Source organism: Bos javanicus, chromosome 8 (assembly GCF_032452875.1).
Source record: "Bos javanicus breed banteng chromosome 8, ARS-OSU_banteng_1.0, whole genome shotgun sequence".
Classification (NCBI taxonomy): Eukaryota; Metazoa; Chordata; class Mammalia; order Artiodactyla; family Bovidae; genus Bos; species Bos javanicus.
In genome coordinates, this window is record NC_083875.1 from 71,186,527 (window position 1) to 71,207,575 (window position 21,049).

Genomic DNA, 21,049 nt, shown 5'->3' on the forward strand with positions numbered 1-21,049 from the left:
ACCCTCCCCCTGACACCCGCCAGGGGATTCCTGCTCTAGCAGCAGAAGTGATGAATGGTCCTCTTTCATGGCCCAGAGCGCACCGGAGAGGCTACCCCAGCTGTGGTCTCTGGCTGCTCCTGGCCCCACATGGAACACATTCCTCTATGGAGGAGGGCTGTCTTGGGTGGACAGAGAGCGATCAGAGAATGAGGGAAGCGGGCGGGAACAAGGGGGTCCTTTTGAACCACCTCAGACAAGAATGCAGACTCTGACACCAGGCTTGGCCAGGGCTGGTCCATCTGGCCCCTGGCCAAAGAGTCCACCTCCGTCCTGTCTATTTCTGGCCACAGGGTGGGAATGTTCAGGGCCCAGTGAAATGGCCAGAAGGTAGGCATCCAGAGCTGAATTTCTGTCTGCTTTCAGAAAGAGGCCTTTGTCCGGCATAATTTGTTGTGACCGATCGGGGTGCCCCACAGTCCATCTCTGGCCCTGGGTGGAATCTCATTCTGACCAGGCTGTTTCCTGGGGGGGATGAAGGTACAATTTCAAACACTTCAAAATGAACCACTGGAGACTGTCAGATGGAATCAGAAAAGGAAAGCCAAATATATAGTGTCTGTAAGAGACACATCTTTTAATTAATTTATTTATTTTGGGCTGTGCTGGGTCTTCATGGCTAGCTTTCTTTAGTTGCAACAAGTGGGCTTTTCCTTGCAGTGGCTTCTCCTGTTGCAGAGCACAGGCTCTAGAGTACTGGTTCAGTAGTTCTGGCATACAGGCTTAGTTGCCCTGAGGTATGTGGGATCTTCCTGGACCAGGGATCGAACCCATGTCCCCTGCACTGGCAGGCGGATTCTTAACCACTGGACTACCAGGGAAGCCCTAAGAGACACATCTTATTTCCACAGATTGTAGCCCATAAAGAAGGGGCAGTTGCTGTTGTTCAGCCGCTCAGTTGTGTCTGACTCTTTGCGACCCCATGGACTGCTGCATGCCAGACTTCCCTGTCTTTTACCATCTCCTGGAGTTTGCTCAAACTTGTCCATTGAGTTGGTGGTGCCATTCAAACACTCATCCTCTGTCATCCCCTTCTCCTCCTGCCTTCAATCTGTCCAATCATCAGGGTCTTTTCTAATGAGTTGGTTCTTCCCATCAGGTGGCCAAAGTATCAGGTCTTCAGCTTCAGCATCAGTCCTTCTAATGAATATTCAGGACTGATTTCCTTTAATATTGACTGGTTTGGTCTCCTTGCAGTCCAAGGGACTCTCAAGAGTCTTCTCCAACACCACAGTTCAAAAGCATCAATTCTTTGGCACTCAGCCTTCTCTACGGTCCAACTCTCATATCCATACATGGCTACTGGAAAAAACCATAACTTTGACTAGATGGACCTTTGTTGGCAAAGTAATGTCTCTGCTTTTCAATATGCTGTCTAGGTCTGTCATAGCTTTACTTAGAAGGAGCAAGCATCTTTTAATTTCATGGCTGCAGTCACCATCTGCAGTGGTTTTTGAGCCCAAGAAAATAAAGTCTGTCACTGTTTCCATTGTTTCCCTCCCCCTACCAAGGGGCAGAGGAGATCCAAAATCAGTGCTGCTGCTTGAAGGCAGAGGAAGCGGGGTGAGGTGGGGATGATCATCAAGTTCAAGTTGGCCACCCCCCATCAGCCCCTAAAAAAATGGAGATATGATTTGACTGCTGCTGCTGCTGCTGCTGCTGCTACATCACTTCAGTCATGTCCGACCCTGTGCAACCCCATAGACAGCAGCCCACCAGGCTCCTCCATCCCCAGGATTCTTCAGGCAAGAATACTGGAGTGGGTTGCCATTTCCTTCTCCAGGGGATCTTCCCAACCCAGGGATCGAACCCACATTTCTGGTGTTTCCTGCATCGGCAGGTGGCTTCTTTACCACTAGCACCACCTGGGAAGCCCACTGTATAACATACAATGATGCAAAAAGCACGGCGCTGGCACCTGAGAGTAATCCCAGATTCACATCTGGCTTCTGCGAATACAGAAGGGTCTCAGGGTTTTAGTGGGTTCCATAAGAAGTGTCAAGTGCCCAGGACAGTCAGTGACTGGCTCAGAGCCAGTGCTAAATGAGTGGTCACTATTACAGTTACAAAATCAGCAACAACCTGGAAAAATTCTAGGAGGTCTGTCACTTCACTCATCGACCACTCTTTCTTCTATTTCTGTTTTTGGTCATACCATGAGGCTTGGGCTTGCAGGCTGTTAGTTCCCCAACCAGGGATTGAACCCAGACCAGGGAATTCCCACCCTCTGAACATTCTTAACACAGCACTTGGATAACAGGTTTTAACCATCTCCCCACCTCCCCCTGACTTCCAACACAGACACACTCTCAGACATCCTTTCTCAGAGCTAACAGTCAAGTAGCCAAAGTGGTCTGAATTTCCGTGCCACTTTGAAGGAGGTATTAAGATCCATAAAAGGTAGGGAAGAGAGGAGAACAGATGTCAGGCCAGGATAGGGTGCAAATTTGGCAAGTAATCCAATCACTGCAAATAAGTCTTTTTTCCAGGGAAGGAAGTGTAGTGGGGGATGGGGCAACTGCATGCAAATCTCTGGAGAACTGGTCTGGGCAGACACTATGGTAGAGAGGGGCTCGGACAGCTGCGAGTAAGAGGATCCCACTGGGGTGGACGCGTAGGTGAGTAGGAGGAGTCCTGGCATGGAGGGAGTGTACACACCAGCTTTTCTTTAAATCCTTTTTTTTTTTTTTTGGCCACACCGAACAGCTTGTGGGATTTTAGTTCCCCAACCAAGAATGGAACTCAGGCCCCCAGCAGAGGAAGCACAGAGTTGTAACCACTGGACCACCAGGAAAGAAGTCCTCAGACTAGTTTTTCTAAGAGATGGACTCTCAAAATGGCTAAGGAGGGACTTCTCTGGTGGTCCGGTGGTTAAGAATCTACCTGCTAATGCAGGGGATTTGAGTTCGATCCCTGCTCCGGGAAGATTCCACATGCTGCAGAGCAAGTAAGGCCATGAGCCACAACTGCTGAACCCTAGCGCCCTAGAGCTGTGCTCTGCAACAAGAGAAGCCACCACAAGGGGAAGCCCGCACACCAAAACTAGAGCAGCCCCCACTTGCCACAACTAGAGAAGGCCCTCACACAGCAACGAAGACTCAGTGCAGTCACAAATAAATAATTTTTTAAAAACAGCCAAGGAGCTCAGGTTTTAAGTGACATACTCCTCAAGCCCTCTCTATTTAGCCCATGCCTCGGGGGGCTTCCCAGATGGTGCTAGTGGTAAGGAACCCGCCTGCCAATGCAGGAGACATAAGAGATGCAGGTTTGCTCCCTGGGTCGGGAAGATGTCCTGGAGGAGGACATGGCCACCCACTCCAGTATTCTTGCCTGGAGAAGCCCATGTACAGAGGAGCCTGGCGGGCTACAGTCCATGGGGTCGCACAGAGTCAGATACAAGTGAAGCTAAGCAGCTTCACACGCATGCCTCACACACGCATGCTTCAGGGAGTGACAGTCACAGCAGGGCTCAGCTGTGGCTTTAGACACCTTCTGTGTCTCCAGAAGCTTCCAGGTCAAGCTTCCTTCCAAGCAATGCAACCTGATCCAACAGTCACTTCATCACGCCTGAGTCCCTTAGATGAGAAGTAGACCCCAGGGCCCAGGGAAGGAAGGAACAGCTGGTATAGAGGCCAGGGCCACATAGAAATGTCTGGTGGCCTGTCTAGAAATGTCTGGTGGCTCAGCGGAGGGCGCAGGAGTGCTGTCCTCAAGTTTGTTAAGAGCCCATGATCTGGGATCCTCCTGTCCATAGAAACCCTGGCTCCCTTCCAGAAGTCCAGAGAGTAATAGCAGCAGGTACCAACTGCCACCTCACCAAAACCAGCCAGGCTCAGCTCACAGCGCCAGCTGGCACTGTGTCAAGAAACTGACATCCACAGTGTATTTACACAGAGAGCCACAAGTTCTTACTCTTACTGAGGAAGGCTGACTTTCTCAGCTACTTTTAGAACTGATCAATTTCTAATGTCGAAGCATCAAAAGACACTATCAAGGGGACTTTCCTGGTGGTCCAGTTAAGAATTTACCTGCCAGTCCCTGGTCTGGGAACTGAGATCCCATAGGCTGTGGGGCAACTAAGCCCCTGTGCCACAACTACTGAAGCCCATGCACCCTGTGCTCTGCAACAAGAGAAGCCGCTGCAATGAGAAGCCTGTGCGCTACAACTAGAGTAGCCACACTCGACGCAACTAGAAGAAACCTACACGCAGCACAGAGGAGTCTGTATGCCACAACAAAGACCCAGTGCAGCCATAAATAAATCAATGAATATTTTTTTAAAAAGACACTATCGTGATGCTTCATGAACCAGAGCAGCAGCAATGGGGGTAGAAAAAAGGGTGTGCGTGTGTGCTGAGTCACATCTCTTTGCAACCCTATGGACCATTGCCCTCTAGTCTCCTCTGTCCACGGGATTCTCCAGACAAGAATACTGTATTGGTTTGCTGTGCCCTCCTCCAGGGGATCTTCCCAAGCCAGGGATCAAACCCGCATCTTTTATGTCCCCTGCATTGGCAGGCAGGTTCTTTACCACTAGTGACACCGGGGAAGGCCAGAAAAAAGGGTGTACTAATCGATTATTTATTGTACTGTTTACATATCTGTTTCCCTCCTAATACTGTGAACCCCTTGGAGGGTAGATACATCCCCAGGTCCTCTGTGTCCAGCATAGAATAAATACTGAGTAAATGTGATGTGAATTGAGAAAAAGAAATATCAACAAACTGAAAAGACAATCCACAAATAGGACAAAATATTTGTAAACCATATATCTGAGAAAGATCTAGTATCCAGGATATATAAAAACTCCTAAAATTCAATAACAAAAAGACAAGCTATCTGATTTAAAAATGGACCCAGGACTTGACTAGGCATTTCCCTGAAGAGACATACAAATAACTGAAAAGCACATGGAAAGATGCTCAATATCATTAGTCATTAGGGAAATGCAAACGAAAACCACAGTGAAGTACCACTTCACACCCACTAGGATGGCTATAATTTTTTTTAAGTGGAGAAAAGTAGGTGTTGGTGAAGAGGTGGAGAAACCGGCAGCCTCACTGCTGTACAGATGTAAAATGGTGCAGCCACTATGGAAAATAGATCGACAATTCCTCAGAAAGTTTAACCACGTATTACCATATGACCCAGCAATTCCACTCCTACTTATATACCCAAGAGGATTGAAAACAGATGTTAACACAGAAATTTGCACACAAATATTTAAAACAGTGCTGTTCATGATCACCAAAAGGTAGAAACAACCCAAATGTCCATCAACAGTGAATGAATAAATAAAATAGGGGTGTATCCTCACAGTGGAATATTATTATTGGGTCAGAAAAAGGAATAAAATGTGGATACATGCCATTACATGAATGAAACTTCAAAACATTGTATGAACTAAAAGAAGCTAGACAATACCATATATTATGTGGCATGGCATGTGAAGTCGCTCAGTCGTGTCTGACTCTTTGTGACCGCATGGACTGCAGCCCACCAGGCTCCTCTGTTCATGGGATTCTCCAGGCAAGAATGAATCCTTTATATGAAATATCCAGAATTGGTAATAGAGAGACAGAAAATAGATTAGTGGCTATTCAGGGGTGAGTGTAAGGGGATGGGAGGAAGAGGAGATGGCTAAGATATACAGTTTTCTCTTTGTGATGGTTGCATGTATCTGTGAATATGCCAAACTCCATTGACTTGAACACTTTAAATGGGTGAACTTTATAGCATGTGAATTGCATCTCAATTAAACTTTTTAAAAAAAGAATCTACTTAACTGACATTTCAGTTTGCTGCAAAGTCACTTCAGTCGTGTCCGACTCTGTGCGACCCCATAGACGGCAGCCCACCAGGCTTCCCTGTCCCTGGGATTCTCCAGGCAAGAACACTGGAGTGGGTTGCCATTTCCTTCTCCAATGCATGAAAGTGAAAAGTGAAAGTGAAGTCGCTCAGTCGTGTCCGACTCTAGCGACCCCATGGACTGCAGCCCACCAGGCTCCTCTGTCCATGGGATTTTCCAGGCAGGAGTACTGGAATGGGTTGCCACTGACATTTCAGTTTAGTAATATCTATTTACTAATTATCTGTTACCTGGCAGGCATTGTATTAGACACTGAGATTCAAAGATGAATCTTGATGTGGGTTCTGCTTTCAAGGAGTTCACAGTATATTTAGAGAAGCAAGCACAGAAATAGAACTGAAAAGACACTGATTACAGTTGGAGATGAGGAACGGGCAAAGATTTCGACAGTTGACATCCAGGCAGGTTTTGAAGGGAAGAGGGAGTTTGACAGGTTGATGGTGGGGAAGGGAGATCATTCCAGGCAGGTGTGAAATAACACAGGAGGTACTGAGAGCCGTGTGGGGTTCAGAATTGCAAGATGAAAAGTGGAAGGGTTGGGATAGCGGTTAGGGTAAGGGGGTGTAGAAGAGGTGAGCTTGGAGAAGCAAGCAGAGGACCATGAGGAAACTTGAATGTCATACCAACAAGTTGAGTTTTCCTTTTGGGGATCAGAAGCCAACAAAATGTAAGCAGGAGGGTGAGGGAGGGTAGATCTGTGATTAAAAGCAGAGTCAGCAAACAACAGCGTGTGGGCCAAATCTGTGACGTTTTTGGAAATAAAAGTCTTGGAACACAGCCATGCTCTCATTTCTTGTTGTTTATGGCTGCTTTCCCATGAAAACAGCCAAGTTGACCAGTTGCGACAAAGATCGAATGGCACCGTTAAGTGTGAAGTATTTGGTATCTGACTCTTAGAGAAAAAGTACCCACCTCTGCTCTAGAAAGATCACTGTGCCTCCTACATAAAGAATGACTTGCCATGGGTTAAGAGCAAGGTAAAGGAGGCCAGTTGGGAAACTAGCAACTCTCCAGGCAAAGAATAAGCTAGGGGCTTCCCAGGTAGAGCTAGTGGTAAAGAGCCCCCCCTGCCAATGCAGGAGACCTAAGAGATAAGGGTTCGATCCCTGGATGGGGAAAGTCCCCTAGAGGAGAGCATGGCAACCCACTCCAACATTCTTGCCAAGAGAATCCCATGGACAGAGGAGCCTGGCAGGCTACGGTCCATAGGGTCGCAGAGTCAGACACAACTGAAGTGACTTAGTATGCACGCACAGGGTACCATCATGATGCAACATTATGATTATGGGGTAACAGATTATATAGGGGATTGATAGTAGGGTGGGGAGGTGGGTGTAGCTTTGAGAGCCTGGAGAACATCAATTTGAGAATATTAACAGTGCCACTGGAAAGGATTAGAGACCTCATGGGGTTTACTAATGTCCAAATTTTTGTTTTTTCTTTTTAAATCATTAAAATGGTCCCTAAACCTCAAGGTTAGCAGAGTGCTCTCAGACAGTGCGTCGGAATTCAAGGCAGCTCAAAAGTTTGCCTTTTTAAATTACTCTTACAATTTGGTTACGGGCATGCTAGAGCAATTCCAGATCACCTGACAGGTAATCTTACCCTCTTTGTGAGATGCAACAAGCCCAAACCCCACACATTCTCTGGCTCTGCTCTGAGGCTGCTGTTGGCACCAGGTGGGCACCAGGGAGTCAGCTGCCAGGCTTCAGAATATCATTCTTGACTGATGACTTATTTTTAAATGCACATGTCAAATATCATGTCTTACTCATATTTGTCTCTTACAGAGACTGGCAGAGTCTCTGGCAACTGGGCTGGCACTCATAAATCATTTGATTTATGATGATCCAGGGGATCATCCCGACCCAGGAATTGAAACTGGGTCTGCCACATTGCTGGAGAAGGAACTGGCAACCCACTCCAGTATTCTTGCCTGGAGAATCCCATGGACAGAGGAGCCTGGTGGGCTACAGTCCCATGGGGTCGCCAAGAGTCGGACTGAGCGGCTAACCACAGCACACTGCCACATTGCCGGCAGATTCTTAACTGTGTGAGCCACCAGAGAAGCCCCAAAAGAATACTGGAGTGTGTTGCCATTCCCTTCTTTAAGGGATCTTCCCACCCCAGGGATTGAACCCAGGTCTCTTGCATTATAGGCAGACTCTTTACTGTCTGAGCCACCAGAGAAGCCCCAGGAGTTTTCCAGGTGAATGCAAACCTGCTTGGCCCAGGGAGAGCCTGGAAGAATGATGTTTACTGGTGATGATCTAATACAGCTGTAACTGCAAACCCAAAATATGTTGTATCATCTTCTGCTGACATTTAAAGGAAGGAAGTTGCTTAAATCTCACAACTAATCTTGCTGCCTCTCAGATTATAAACTGTGTTTTCAAACATCTCTTCTTAACAGTCTCATGGTGGACAAAATGAGGTGCAGTGGAAGCAGCCACACACAGACATGAAATGTATTGATTTCTCCTACTTTATCTTTAAATCCATACACTCTGGGTAATGTCCTATTCTTCATCTAGGTGGTCATTACAAGGGTATGTTCATCTTGTAAAATTCATCCAGGACAGGTATTTGTACACCTACATTCATAGCAGCATGTATGTATTTGCATGCATGCACATATCGCTTCAGTTGGGTCCAACTTTTGGCGTCTCCATGGACTGTAGCCTACCAGGCTTCTCTGTCCATAGGATTCTTCAGGCAAGAATACTGGAGTGGGTTGCCATGCCTTCCTCCAGGGGATCTTCCTGACCCAGGGATCGAACCCACATCTCTTACATCTCCTCCATTGGCAGGCGGGTTCTTTACCACTAGCACACCTGGGAAACCCCTATAGCAGCATATTCCCAATAACCAAAAGTGGAAGCCACCCAAGTGGACAAGTGAACGGAAAAACCCAATGTAGCATATACACACAATGGAATTTCATTCAGTCTTAACAAGGAAGGAAATTCAGGCACATGTTACAACACAGACAAAAGTTGAAGACAATATGTTAAGTAAGGGGTCCACCACCCCAACCCCCTCACCCCTGCTCTCCCGGCCACAGAGCAGGAGATGGAGTGGAGGAGTGGAGGAGCAAGCAAAGCTTCATCTGTATTTATAGTCACTCCCCATTGCTCACGTTATCACTTGAGCTCTGCCTCCTGTCAGATCAGCGGCGCCATTAAATTCTCATAGAAGCCTGCATCCTACTGTGAACTGAGCATGCGAGGGATCTAGGCTAAACGCTCCTTATGAGAACCTAACGTCTGAGGATCTGAGGCGGAGCTGAAGTGGTGACACAAACGCTGCTGGGGAGTGGTTGCCACCGTCTCCCATCATGCCCAGATAGGACCAGCCGGGTGCAGGAAAACTAGCTCAGGGCTCCCATTGACTCCACATTATGATGAGTTGTATAAGTATTTCATTATGTATCACAAGGTAATAATAATGAAATAAGTTGCCCAGTAGATGTAATGTGCTTAGTGTAATGTGCTTGAGTCATCCCCAAAGCATCCCTCCCCTCCACTGGACCATGGAAAAAATGCTCTTCTATGAAACTGGTTCCTTGTGCCAAAAACGTTGGGGACCACAGGTGTGTTAAGTGAAATAAGAAAGTCACAAAAAAGACAGCTAGTGTATGATTCCATTTATATGAGGTATTTAGAGTAATTAATTAATTAATCCAATGGACATGAGTTTGCACAAACTCCAAGAGACAGTAAAGGACAGAGGAGCCTGGCATGCTGCAGTCCATGAAGTCGCAAAGAGTTGGACACGACTTAGCAAACAACAACAAAGAGTAATTAAAATCATAGAGACAGAAAGTAGGATGGTGCTTGCCAGGGTGATGAGAGACGGGGGAGTCGGTATTTAATGCATACAGACTTTCATTTTTGGAAGATGAAAAAAATTCTGGAACAGATGGTGGTGATGGTTGTACAACAATGTGAATGTATGCAATACCACTGAACGGTACACTTAAAAATGGTTACAATGGTGAGTTTTATGTTATGTATATTTTACCAGAATAAAAATGAAAACGAATGCTCATCCATTTGTATACTTAGGCTTGGTGCCACTTCACTTACATTCGCTATTCTTCTAGAAGAGGTACTTTTAAAAGGTACTTTACTCAAATTTATATTCGTGTTTGTTTCAGAAGAGCTTTATATTTAGAGAAACATCTTTCTCACTAGGTCATGAGTCATGCAAGCATCTGGAAAGCTGTGCTATGTTTATCCCAGGACATGCATGTCTGGGGACAGGGCTGGGGATGGGGGAAGTTCATGGATCCAAGTTCAAGAAGACAGTATAAAGAAACTGTCTGAGCAAAAGTGAGCTGTTTGCAAGTCATCAACAGAAGTTATCTTCTCATAAAGCTGCTACTGCTACTAAGTCGCTTCAGTCGTGTCTGACTCTGTGCGACCCCGTAGACGGCAGCCCACCAGGCTCCCCCATCCCTGGGATTCTCCAGGCAAGAACACTGGAGTGGGTTGCCATTTCCTTCTCCAATGGAGGAAAGTGAAAGTGAAGTTGCTCAGTCATGTCTGACTTTTAGCGACCCCATGGACTGCAGCCTACCAGGCTCCTCTGTACATGGGATTCTCCAGGCAAGAGTACTGGAGTGGGGTGCCATTGCCCTCTCCGTCTCATAAAGCACAAGCTTTATAGGAAAGCAGCAGTATTTTCTCAGAAGATGCTCTCAGCATTGTGTTGGCAATGCATCAAGGAAGACATCTGGGAACCACTGACTCGGGACAGCCCCAGGCCAGCTGCGTCTGCTTGTCTGATAGATTTCAACAGGAAAAAACTAAACAGAAAATGTATCATCACTCGTGTATTATATTATAACGTAATGGTGGTTTAGTTGCTAAGTCATGTCCGACTCTTTTCCACCCCATGGACTTCAGTTCTACTCCAGAGCCCACCAGGTTCCTCTGTCCATGGCATTTCCCAGGCAAGAATACTTGAGTGGGTTGCCATTTCATTCATCAGAGGATTTTCCCAACCTGGGGATCAAACCCAGGTCTCCTGCATTGCCGGCGTATTCTTTATTGACTGAGTCACCAGGGAAGCCATTATAATATAATATTAAAGGTATTTCAAGTGAACGGATCAAAAAGCCTTGGGCAAGGAGAACTTATTAACTGTGATCCTAATTACATCCTCACCTCTGCTGAGTTCATTCTCATTCTATACCCTTATTTGCTATACACACTTATCTGGGTATATCGTTTTTGTCAAGAAAAGCGATAAAGAGTTTTTAATACTCTGGACAGACTTTTTTTTGTTAAACAGACTTCATTCATATTATTTTTCTCACATAAATCTATGTGGTGACTACAGCTGGAGTCTGGGTCCTCTGCAAGGAACCTCTGGTATGTTAATGTATTAATATACAAAGTGCCAAGTTGCTTTAGTCATGTCCAACTCTTTGCAACCCTATGGACTCTAGCCCACCAGGCTCCTCTGTCCATGGGATACTCCAGGTCAGAATCCTGGAATGCATTGCCATTACCTTCTCCAGGGGATCTTCCTAACCCAGGGATGGAATCTGTATCTCTTAGATCTCCAGCATTGACAAGCAGGCGCTTTATCACTAGCACCACTTGGGAAGCTCTCATGTATAATAGAGGGGTATTCACAGGTGTGTTTCCTGCCTTACTTCACTCTACGTCACAGGTTCTAGGTTCATTCAGCTCACTAGGACTAACAGACTTTTTATGGGTAAAAAGTTCCTTTTTAAAGGAAATTTTCATTCCTTTTTATGAGTATGTAATATTCCATTGTGTATATGTACCACTTCTTCTTTATCCATTCATCTCAGACAGACATCGTATCCAAACTGTCACCATCATGCTTTAGCACCCTGGAACAAGAACCTGTTCTGAAAGGCTGGCTCTGATGCCTAAAGATGTCTCTGATACAGGTGGCAGGGGAAGACTGGCCAGCACGCCTGGCCGGACGGTGCTCCCTGCCCATCACACGCATCTCCTGCAAAAGGACAGCTGAAGTGACTAGGATAAGGAGATCTGAAGACTCACTTCAACCGAGAGAGGGCAGAGACTTAGAAGATAAGTAGCACATTGCTGCGGATCTGTGACTCTGGGTATCCGCTTGGCTCTCCCTTTGCTGGCTCATGACTGTTAGTCCTGCTGGCTCCCTGGGTCTGGAGCAGGCAGGCTGCAGCTACTTCATCCAAGGCCCCCGGACCCCCGGGGTCCAGATGGGTCTTGGTGACACTCCTAGGCAGACTGATCATAATGCCCTTCTCCAGAGGGAGATGAACGATAGTCATTGCAAGCTGTCCTTCTAAACTCAAGCAGCCCCAGGAGAGGAAACCTGTACCTCCTAAAGCTCCCAAAACTGTTAAAGGAAGAAAGCTACAGCAGCTGCTGACAAGGAATCACCTAGAAATTTTACTGTCCCTACAGAGACAGTCTGTTAGCTGACAGGGAAGAGAAATCATAGCTGCCAGAAGACAGCATGGTTAAAAGGTAATGCTCTGTCCCTTTGGAGTTCCTATGTTGAATAACGGGACTGGAGCAACCAGTTTCTCAGTCCCTAATGGGCTGTTTTGTGGAAGGTCTATTCATTCGATGTCTATTTCAGGGCAAAGAATATGACAGCAGAAAATCTAGGCATCAAGAAATAAGAGATTCCATTTTCCCACACGGCCAGTCAAGGAGGGAGAATTACAACTCATGAATCTCATTAATAAGATGTAAACATGACTTTGTTGTTACCCCTTTCCAAAGCAAATAAACACAAGTAGTGAAAATGCTAAAAGCAGAAAGTTCTGGTGTCCTCTAGCCTCATCAGACAATGGCAGAGTAAACAAAGTTGTCCATAAATGAAGGACTTCAGAGGGGAGCCTCTTTGTTGCCATAGAATTTAGCCATCTCCAGCTAAAGATGCCAGCAGCCAAAATACTTGGGCAATGATCAGTGAGAGGTAATTGTTCTCAATGAAATTTCTTCGTGGGCTGTTTATCTCTTCCAGGAATTGCGGCTCCAGTCATTTCACTCATCCTACTTTCAGAACTAGGAGCCTGAGAAGGGGAAGGATGATGGCTCTTAATTCAGAGGGGGCCACCCTGAGTTCTCCAGAGGTGAGTTGCTTTCCCATAAGCTGGAAAATAAGCCCAGGCTTCCTGATCTTGCCATTGATTTATCTCCAGCACCAAATGGCCAATTACTAAATATTTACACTGGGATTTCTGATACCAGGTGAATAGGAAGTGATAAGCCCAGGATGAAGCAAGAGCCAGAATAAATGAGTCAGAGAACAGCTGATATTCCATGAGGAGCACAGAGAAACAGAACCACCGCTGCCCAGGAAGGAGGACGCTGGGTCAGGTTTTGGCTCTGCCAGTTACCAACTGTGCCATCGGGACAGTTTATCTGTTGACAACCTCACTCAACTGTAAAATGAATTCAACAAAACCCACCTCGCTCTTTAGTGGGAAGTTGTGTGAATCAAATAACACAGGGGGTAGAAAAGTGGTTTGAAAGGAATAATATACACTTTGAACATAAATCATAGAAATCAACAGAACATAGATCAACTTTAAAAAGACATTTGGGTGGAAATTTGTGGAAAAATTGAACATGGACTGGGTATTAGATGATACCAAAGAATTATTCTTACTTATCTTGGTTATTTAATATTTTTAGAGGTCACACTGAAATACATAGGGATGAAAGGATTTTATGTCTGAGATTTGCTTTAAAATACTTCCACTATGGACTTCCCTCGTGGTCCAGTGGCTAAGACTCCATGCTCCCAAAGTAGGGGGCCTGGGTTCGGTCCCTGGTCAGGGAATTAGATCCTACATGCCTCAATTATGCGTTCCGGAGTGCCTGTTAAGTTGCTTCAGTCATGTCTATTTGTGACCCCATGGACTGTAGCCTGCCAGGCTCCTCTGTCCATGGGATTCTCCAGGCAAGAATACTGGAGTGGATTGCTATGACCTCCACAAGGGAACTGACCCATGTGTTTTACATCGCCTGCACTGGCAGGCAGGTTCTTTACCACTAGGGCCACTTGAGAAACCCCAATTAAGAGCTTCTACGTTGCAACTAAGACCTGGCGCAGCCAAATAAATAAAAATAAATGCTTAAAAAACACTTCTGTGAAATAGAAATTGGAAAGGGATAGACAAGTAAGTATGGCAAAATGTGGATAACTGTCGAAGCTGAGTGAGAAGTATATGGGGGCCTTTTCCCTATTATTGTCTATATTTGGAATTTTTCAGAATAAACACATGATTTTTAAATAAACAGTGTAGAATGTTCTAGGATACTAGACAGCTTCACTAATGGTCACCTCCCAAAGCACAGAAAATCTGTCTCATGTACAAGGCCCTTGTACACTGGTCACACAGCTGTCAGAGAGCAAACCTTAGGAAAAGGCCAGAAGAGGCCAGGTGAAGAGGCCAGCAGTAAAGAGGACATATGAAAACATCTCTGCAGAATTTCCCATCTGCCATGCACCAAAATGTCAGCTGACTGTAATGTCAAGGGGATGCTTCCTCTTCAGACCTAAGTTTCCTATTCAACTCTGCCACTTAACGACTAAACGGCCTTGGACCAAATCACTTTTTTAATACAAAAATCAGAGACAGAAAAATGCTGGTGCGCATGTGCACACGTGCACCATGGGATTCACCAGGCAAGAGTACTGGAGTGGGCTGCCATGCCCTCCTCCAGGGGATCTTCCCAGCCGAGGGATCAAACTCACTTCTCCTGCCACTCCTGCACTGCAGGAAAACTCTTTACCGCTGAGCCACTGGGGAAGCCCAGTTTACTATGGATTTGATGGCTAGTCCAGAGATGGATTCTAGGCACCAGAAAAGGGAACAGAACAAAAGACAGAGGGAAAGGAACAACTTAGCTAAGGAAGAGTCCAGGGAGTCCATAGTTCCTCTGGAAACTGACCAGGAAAGTGAGCATTTCGTCTCCGTCCTAAGCCCCAGCCCTGACCATTAAGTACATAATGCACCATAAATAACTAAGGTATTCCACCAAGGGTGACAAACGGTCTTTTAGGGTCCGGGACAGACTGGCTAGCCGGGAGGTATGTGAGGCGCCTGGAGTGGGGGTTTTGGATTCAAGTCTCCACACCCACTAACCCAGTGTGTAGCCTTGAGCTTCAGCACTTTTCTCTTGCACAGAAAAGAATCCACTGGACCGATATGAAGATCTCCACTGGACCGATATGAAGATCTCCGCAGTTCCAAGATTTCAGTGGACCAAATTAACCTGGGGCGTGTTTCTGACTCTCATTCTTTTTTTTATTTTTTAAAATATAAATTTATTTATTCTACTTGGAGGCTAATTACTTTATAATATTGTATTGGTTTTGCCATACATCAACATGAATCTGCCACGGGTATACACGTGTTCCCCATCCTGAATCCCCCTCCCACCTCCTTCCCTCTGGGTCACCCCAGTGCATCAGCCCCAAGCATCCTGTATTATGCATCAAACCTGGCGATTCAATGCATTCGAATTCATATATGATTCATTTTATATATGATATTATATCTGTTTCAATGCCATTCTCCCAAATCATTCCACCCTCTCCCTCTCCCACAGAGTCCAAAAGACTGTTCTATACATCTGTGTCTCTTTTGCTGTCTCGCATACAGGGTTATAGTTACCCTCTTTATAAATTCCATATATATGTATTGGTGTTTTTCTTTCTGGCTTACTTCACTCTGTATAATAGGCTCCAGTTTCATCCACCTCATTAGAACTGATTCGAATGTATTCTTTTTAATGGCTGAGAATACTCCATTGTGTATATGTATCACAGCTTTCTTATCCATTCATCTGCTGATGGACATCTAGGTTGCTTCTATGTCCTGGCTATTATAAACAGTGCTGCAATGAACATTGGGGTACACGTGTCTCTTTCAGTTCTGGTCTGACTCTCATTCTTATCTCTCTTCTCATCGGGACTTGAGGCTTCCTAGCCTGGAGAAGTTCAGTCCCCTCTCTGTTGGTGTTCCGCCGCCTCTCCTCACCCCACTCCAGCTGTGTTTCGGTGGTCTTTCCTGGGGCGGGTGAGAGATAGCTAGGAGGAAGGAATTCCTCCGTTTTTTCCAATCATTTCTATCCCAGCGCTGATTTACAGCGACTGCTCTTGGAGGCAGCTACTCCTGAGCGCTCCAGATGAGGGGTTGGAGGGTCGGGTCGGGAGAGGGCGGGGGCGGGGGTGGGGGAGTAGAGGGAAGGAAGGTGTTCAAAGCGCCTGCGTAAAAGTTGCGGGCAGAAAACCAGAATTAGCCCCAAGGCGATCCTGTGTGTACCATCCATGGATTCGTCTGTGCTGGCGCTTTTCTGCTCCAGAGCCTCCATGTGATAACGGCGGGAGGGGTTTCCCGGTACCCAGACACGCCAGGAATGGCTACCTGGGGCGCGGAGAGGACCTCTCTGCCCAAAGGACTCAGCGCGCACTCCAGCGCTCAGGCTAGCCTTTCTGGCAGGCTGAAGAGAAAACCAATTCCAGCTCTCAGGCTGCGCCCTAGCCCCCGACCTTCGCACACCCCCATCCCAAACCAGTGTGCTCCACATACCCAAAGCCACAGCTCAGGAGACGCCCCAGTGCGCCCCCAGTCCCCCACGCGCTCCACATCCTCAAAAGCCAGAATTCCAGGCACCAGCGCAGCCCTCAGTGTCCGTGGCCCTACGCTGCGCCCTCCTAGGCACCTAGCCCGCACCGGGTCTCGACCGGCTCTGTCCTGCCTGGTTGCAGGCGCCCCTGGCGAGCTACCGACCTAGCGGCCAGCTAGGGCTAACCGGGTTCAGGCGAGGTGGGACTGGGTGGGTCCCGTTAGCCTGCAAGTCTTCACATCTCCGAGCAACAAGCTTTCTCTCTGTGTGCCCCCCTCGTAGGTCCCGGGAGCCCCACGCACTGCTGAGAGGCGGCCCGTGGGGAGCGGATCCTGAAGACCCCACCCAGACCTCCGCTTTCCCGCGAACCGCCCTGGGGAGGAGGAGGCTCAGGCAGCGCGCTTACTTGGCAGAAGTGGTGCGCACTGCTTGGCTGGGCCAGGCTCTCCACTGGTGTCTCCTCTCTGCGCCCGTCGCCGCGGAGCCCCTTTCCCGAGCAGATGGGGGCGAGCCGGCGACTTCTCCGGTGGTTGAAGAAAGCAAACTCCCAAGTTTAGGAAGCCGTGGGCTGGAGTGGCTCCTGAACCCTTTTCCCGGTACTTTTAACCAGCGTCGGACGGCAAATCCCTCCCCGGACCCACCCCCTTCCCTGAAGGCGGCCACCGCAGCAGGCCCGGCCTCCAGCCCCTTTTGTTGTAATTCGAGAGCGACCGCTCCCGGGGCCAGAGGGGCTGTGCGGTGGAGGCTGCGCGCCAACGGGGCAGCCCTTCCTAGACTATTCTCGCCCAGGTTTCCGGAGCCTGAGAAACTAGGGAGCGGGCTTTTCCTCTGGGAGATTCCTCTACACTCCCCTCTCCCGCCCCCGCCCCCGCCCCCACGCAGAACTCCTGGAATTTAACCCTTCGGTGTCTTTATCCATCTCCAGTAGAGTCCGCGCCAATTCCCTCCGCGACTGCAGAGAGCCTAGCGCTGCCTGGTACCTAATAGATGCTCAATGAAAACTGGTGATTGAAAGAGTTCAGAAACATTCATCTGCCTCTCCTGGGGTTTTCCTGATGGGCAAAGCAGTTTCTGGAGGTGACTATGCACAGCCCCCTTTCTTCCGGCAGATCGTCTCTCTCCTCTGAGAATCCCTTCTTCTTTTGTAAATTAAAGGCTTTGGATTCAGTTATCTTTAAGGTCCTTCCCTACAGTGCAGGGCCGGGTTTAGCAATGCGATCAGGAGCCTGAACCCGACGCAGCTAAGGATGTCTATGGCGCAGGACATTCCTTGCCTCGATCGGAGGCTCACACTGAGGACAAAGGGAGGGGGTCCTGTGGGCTGGGGGAGCCCTGAGGAGATTCCCCGGGGCTTCCTATGCAAGAGCCAGGTTTGGCCGGGGCAGGAGATAGTCGATGGAAAACAAGGCACCCAGTCTGTGGGCCTTTGGCAGTGGGCAGAAACCCAAAAAAGGGATTTACATTAAAGATGGGGCTCCTCTTCTTGGTTCTTCCTCTGTTCCCTCTTCCCACTCCTCTGCCTCCCCAGTAAACTCGAAGCTTCATCTGGGATAGGTGGGGACTCCCAATCTCAGCCTCCAGCTCAGACTTGTCTCCTCATCCCTGGGTTTGTAAGCCCGTTGTTCTCTAGGACATTCCATCTGCCACAGCTAACCTGTTGTTTGGTTGCTCAGTCCTGTCCAACTCTTTGCGAGCCCATGGACTGCAGCACACCAGGCTTCCCTGTCCTTCACCATCTCCTGGAGTTTGCTCAAACTCGTGTTCATTGAGTCGGTGATGTCATGCAAGCACCTCATCCTCTGTTGCCCTCTTCTCCTCTTGCCCTCAATCTTTCCCACCATCAGAGTCTTTTCCAATGAGTCAGTTCTTTGCATCAGGTGGCCAAAGTATTGGAGCTTCAGCTTTAGTATCAGTCCCATGAACATTCAGGGTTGATTTCCTTTAGGATTGACTGGTTTGATCTCCCTGCTGCCCAAGAGATTCTCAAGAATCTTCTCCAGCACCACAATTCAAAAGCATCAATTCTTCAGCTCTCAGCCTTCTTTATGGTCCAACTACCACATCCGTACATGAAAAACCACACACTGGAAAAACCGTAGCTTTGACTATATGTACGTAGCAAGCCCCAAACTTGGCACCCTGACTCACAGCCCACCCCAAGCCCTGTGAGCTCTTCTCACAGTCCTCCTCCTCACCCTGAACAATGAAGCGATCCTCAGGTCTGGTGAATGGTACAGGAAAGGGCCAGGAGGGAGGTGGGTGTATTTCTAAAAAGGCAGCATGAGGGATCCCTGGGATATTGGAAATGTTCAGAGTCCTGACTGTGGTGGTGAATACCAGAAGCTACACAGGTGATAAAATTGTGTAGAACTTACTATACACAAGCACACACACACACTACATACCACATACACACAGTATGAGTAAGTGAGGAAATCTGAATATCAATGGATTCCATCAACATCTGGTTGTGATATTATTGTATAGTTTTGCAAAATGTCACCATTGGGGAAAACTGAGCAAAGTGAGTGAGGGCTTTCTCTGTGTTGCTTCTTACAACTGCATGTGAATCTACAATTATCTCAAGAAAAATTTCAACTGAAACAAAAAAGCCCACAGTAACTCCAGGGCCCCCAGGTTGCAGCCTGAACCCCTTGATACAGCTGAACGGGGCCTCTCAAGGGCATTTTCAGCCTGCCTATCTCCCAACCATGCTCTCTCCTCCCCATCAAAGGCCTTACTAGCTGTTCTGCATCCCTATTTCATGCCCCAGGGCCTTTGCACATGCCATTTCCTTGCCTATCTGCCCAGCAACACCTTGTTCTTTGAGATCTCACTCAACTATCACAATCCACACCCTACACAGTGCCTGCACACAGCAGATGCTCAATAATTGCCAGCAGGAAGAGAGCTCTCTCTTCTCCCCTCACCTTTTTCTCTGAGTTCCCCCTCTTCTAACCCTACTCTTCCTGTTAAAGAATTCACCAATAAGGTATAAAATGAAACACATTTATAAACACTGTTTTGTCTGGTTGTGAAAATAATGAAAACTCCTAGTGGAACATTCAGAAAATATAAGAAAGTATAATGAAAGAAACATTCATCCTGATGTCCTATCACTTGTAGACAAACATTTAACATTTTGGACTATTTCCTTCATGATACCTCTAAAATCAAATTATTAGTAGAGTTTTTGTATCTAGATTTTTTTTTTAAACTATATTATTTGGGGCACATTTTCCATGTCCTTTTAAACAGCTTTAGACTATTCTAGGCTCTAAAATGACCATGGTCCATAGTGTCATTTCTTAGTCTTAGACATCAAGGTGCTTACAACTGTTACCAATGTAAATCACACCAAGACAATCGTGAGCAGCTATTACGTGGTTCCTGATAATTGTTATGAATGAGACAGCTGACGCTCAGAGAGGCTAGGTGATTTCCTCAGAATCACAGACAGAGGTGATAAGCGATCAGGTTGGGATCTCTAAAGGGTACCTGATCCCTCTTGCAAGTTCTAAGTGGCTCTACCCTGGAGGCTTCAGGGCATCCTCTTGGGCTTCATTCACCATCCCCCATTCTCAAGAGAAAATGAGTGTCAGCAGCTTGCACAGAGTAGTTCACTGATGCACTTCTGTTGAACTGAACCAAGGACTTGGGAGGCCGCTTCAGGAAAACCGTACACCCTTGTTCTAGGTGAAACAGTATGATGGCCATGTTTCTAGGATGGTCGACAATATGATAGCTGTATGTCTCTAAGGCCGTATCTGTCACCCTCCTGTCCCAGGCTCTGTGCTGCCCCAGAGGCACACCCACACAATGGATTCTGAGCGCATTTCTGCCATCAGAGGACCTGGGTTCGAAACCTGGCTCAGCTACTTACTGTCCTAGACAGGTGACTCCTTCGCTTCACTTGTCTCGTCTGTAGGAAACAAGCTCATTCAAAAACCTCCCAGAGGAATAATGGGCTGGATCCACGGAGGATGCAGCATGGTCCCTGCCCTGTGAGACGGCTCCACAAGTTGCTCTTTGACATGAGCTCCCCGCCAGGCTGCAAGGCTGCAAAGAGTAGAGGGCACTGAACTGCGCAGACTCACCATGTGAGCTGAGTTGTGGGCCCCACACAGGGCTTCCAACGAGAAGGCAGCGCCCTCCTGCCCCGCCCCACCCCCAGGGGCCACAAGAGTCACATTCCCACAGGGCGAGTTCAAGGGCGTGGACTGCACTCTCTTTTTCCTGGCTCTTGAGTTCTGTTGCCAAAATCACCTTCCTAACGGTCTGGGCATGTCCCATCCTGGCAGCACAGCCTGAGACTCAGTGAATTCCGTCCGGTGTGCTGGCCTCTGCGGGGAGGCTGGCAGGACTCACCGTGACACACAGAAAGAGTAAAGTGGTGGGGTCAGGCTACCGGGAAAACCAAAGCTGAGTTAGGAGGAGAGAAGGTGAGAGAAGCATGGATGCTCTTTCAACCCAGCTCAGGGGAGAAGGGGCCGTGGTCTGGGAAGACCCTAACCTCCAAGGG

At 47.6% G+C, this 21,049-nt stretch overlaps 1 protein-coding gene across 1 annotated transcript in view; it reads right to left on the bottom strand.

The window, feature by feature from the left end:
• The window catches only part of LOXL2 (lysyl oxidase like 2), a 112,903-nt gene extending 95,645 nt beyond the window's left edge, over positions 1-17,258 (bottom strand). The window contains exon 1 of the mRNA XM_061425848.1: positions 16,934-17,258. The gene's annotated coding sequence lies outside the window, so the exon portion shown is untranslated. The remainder of the gene's footprint in view (positions 1-16,933) is intronic.
• Between the last annotated feature and the right edge of the window lie 3,791 nt (positions 17,259-21,049).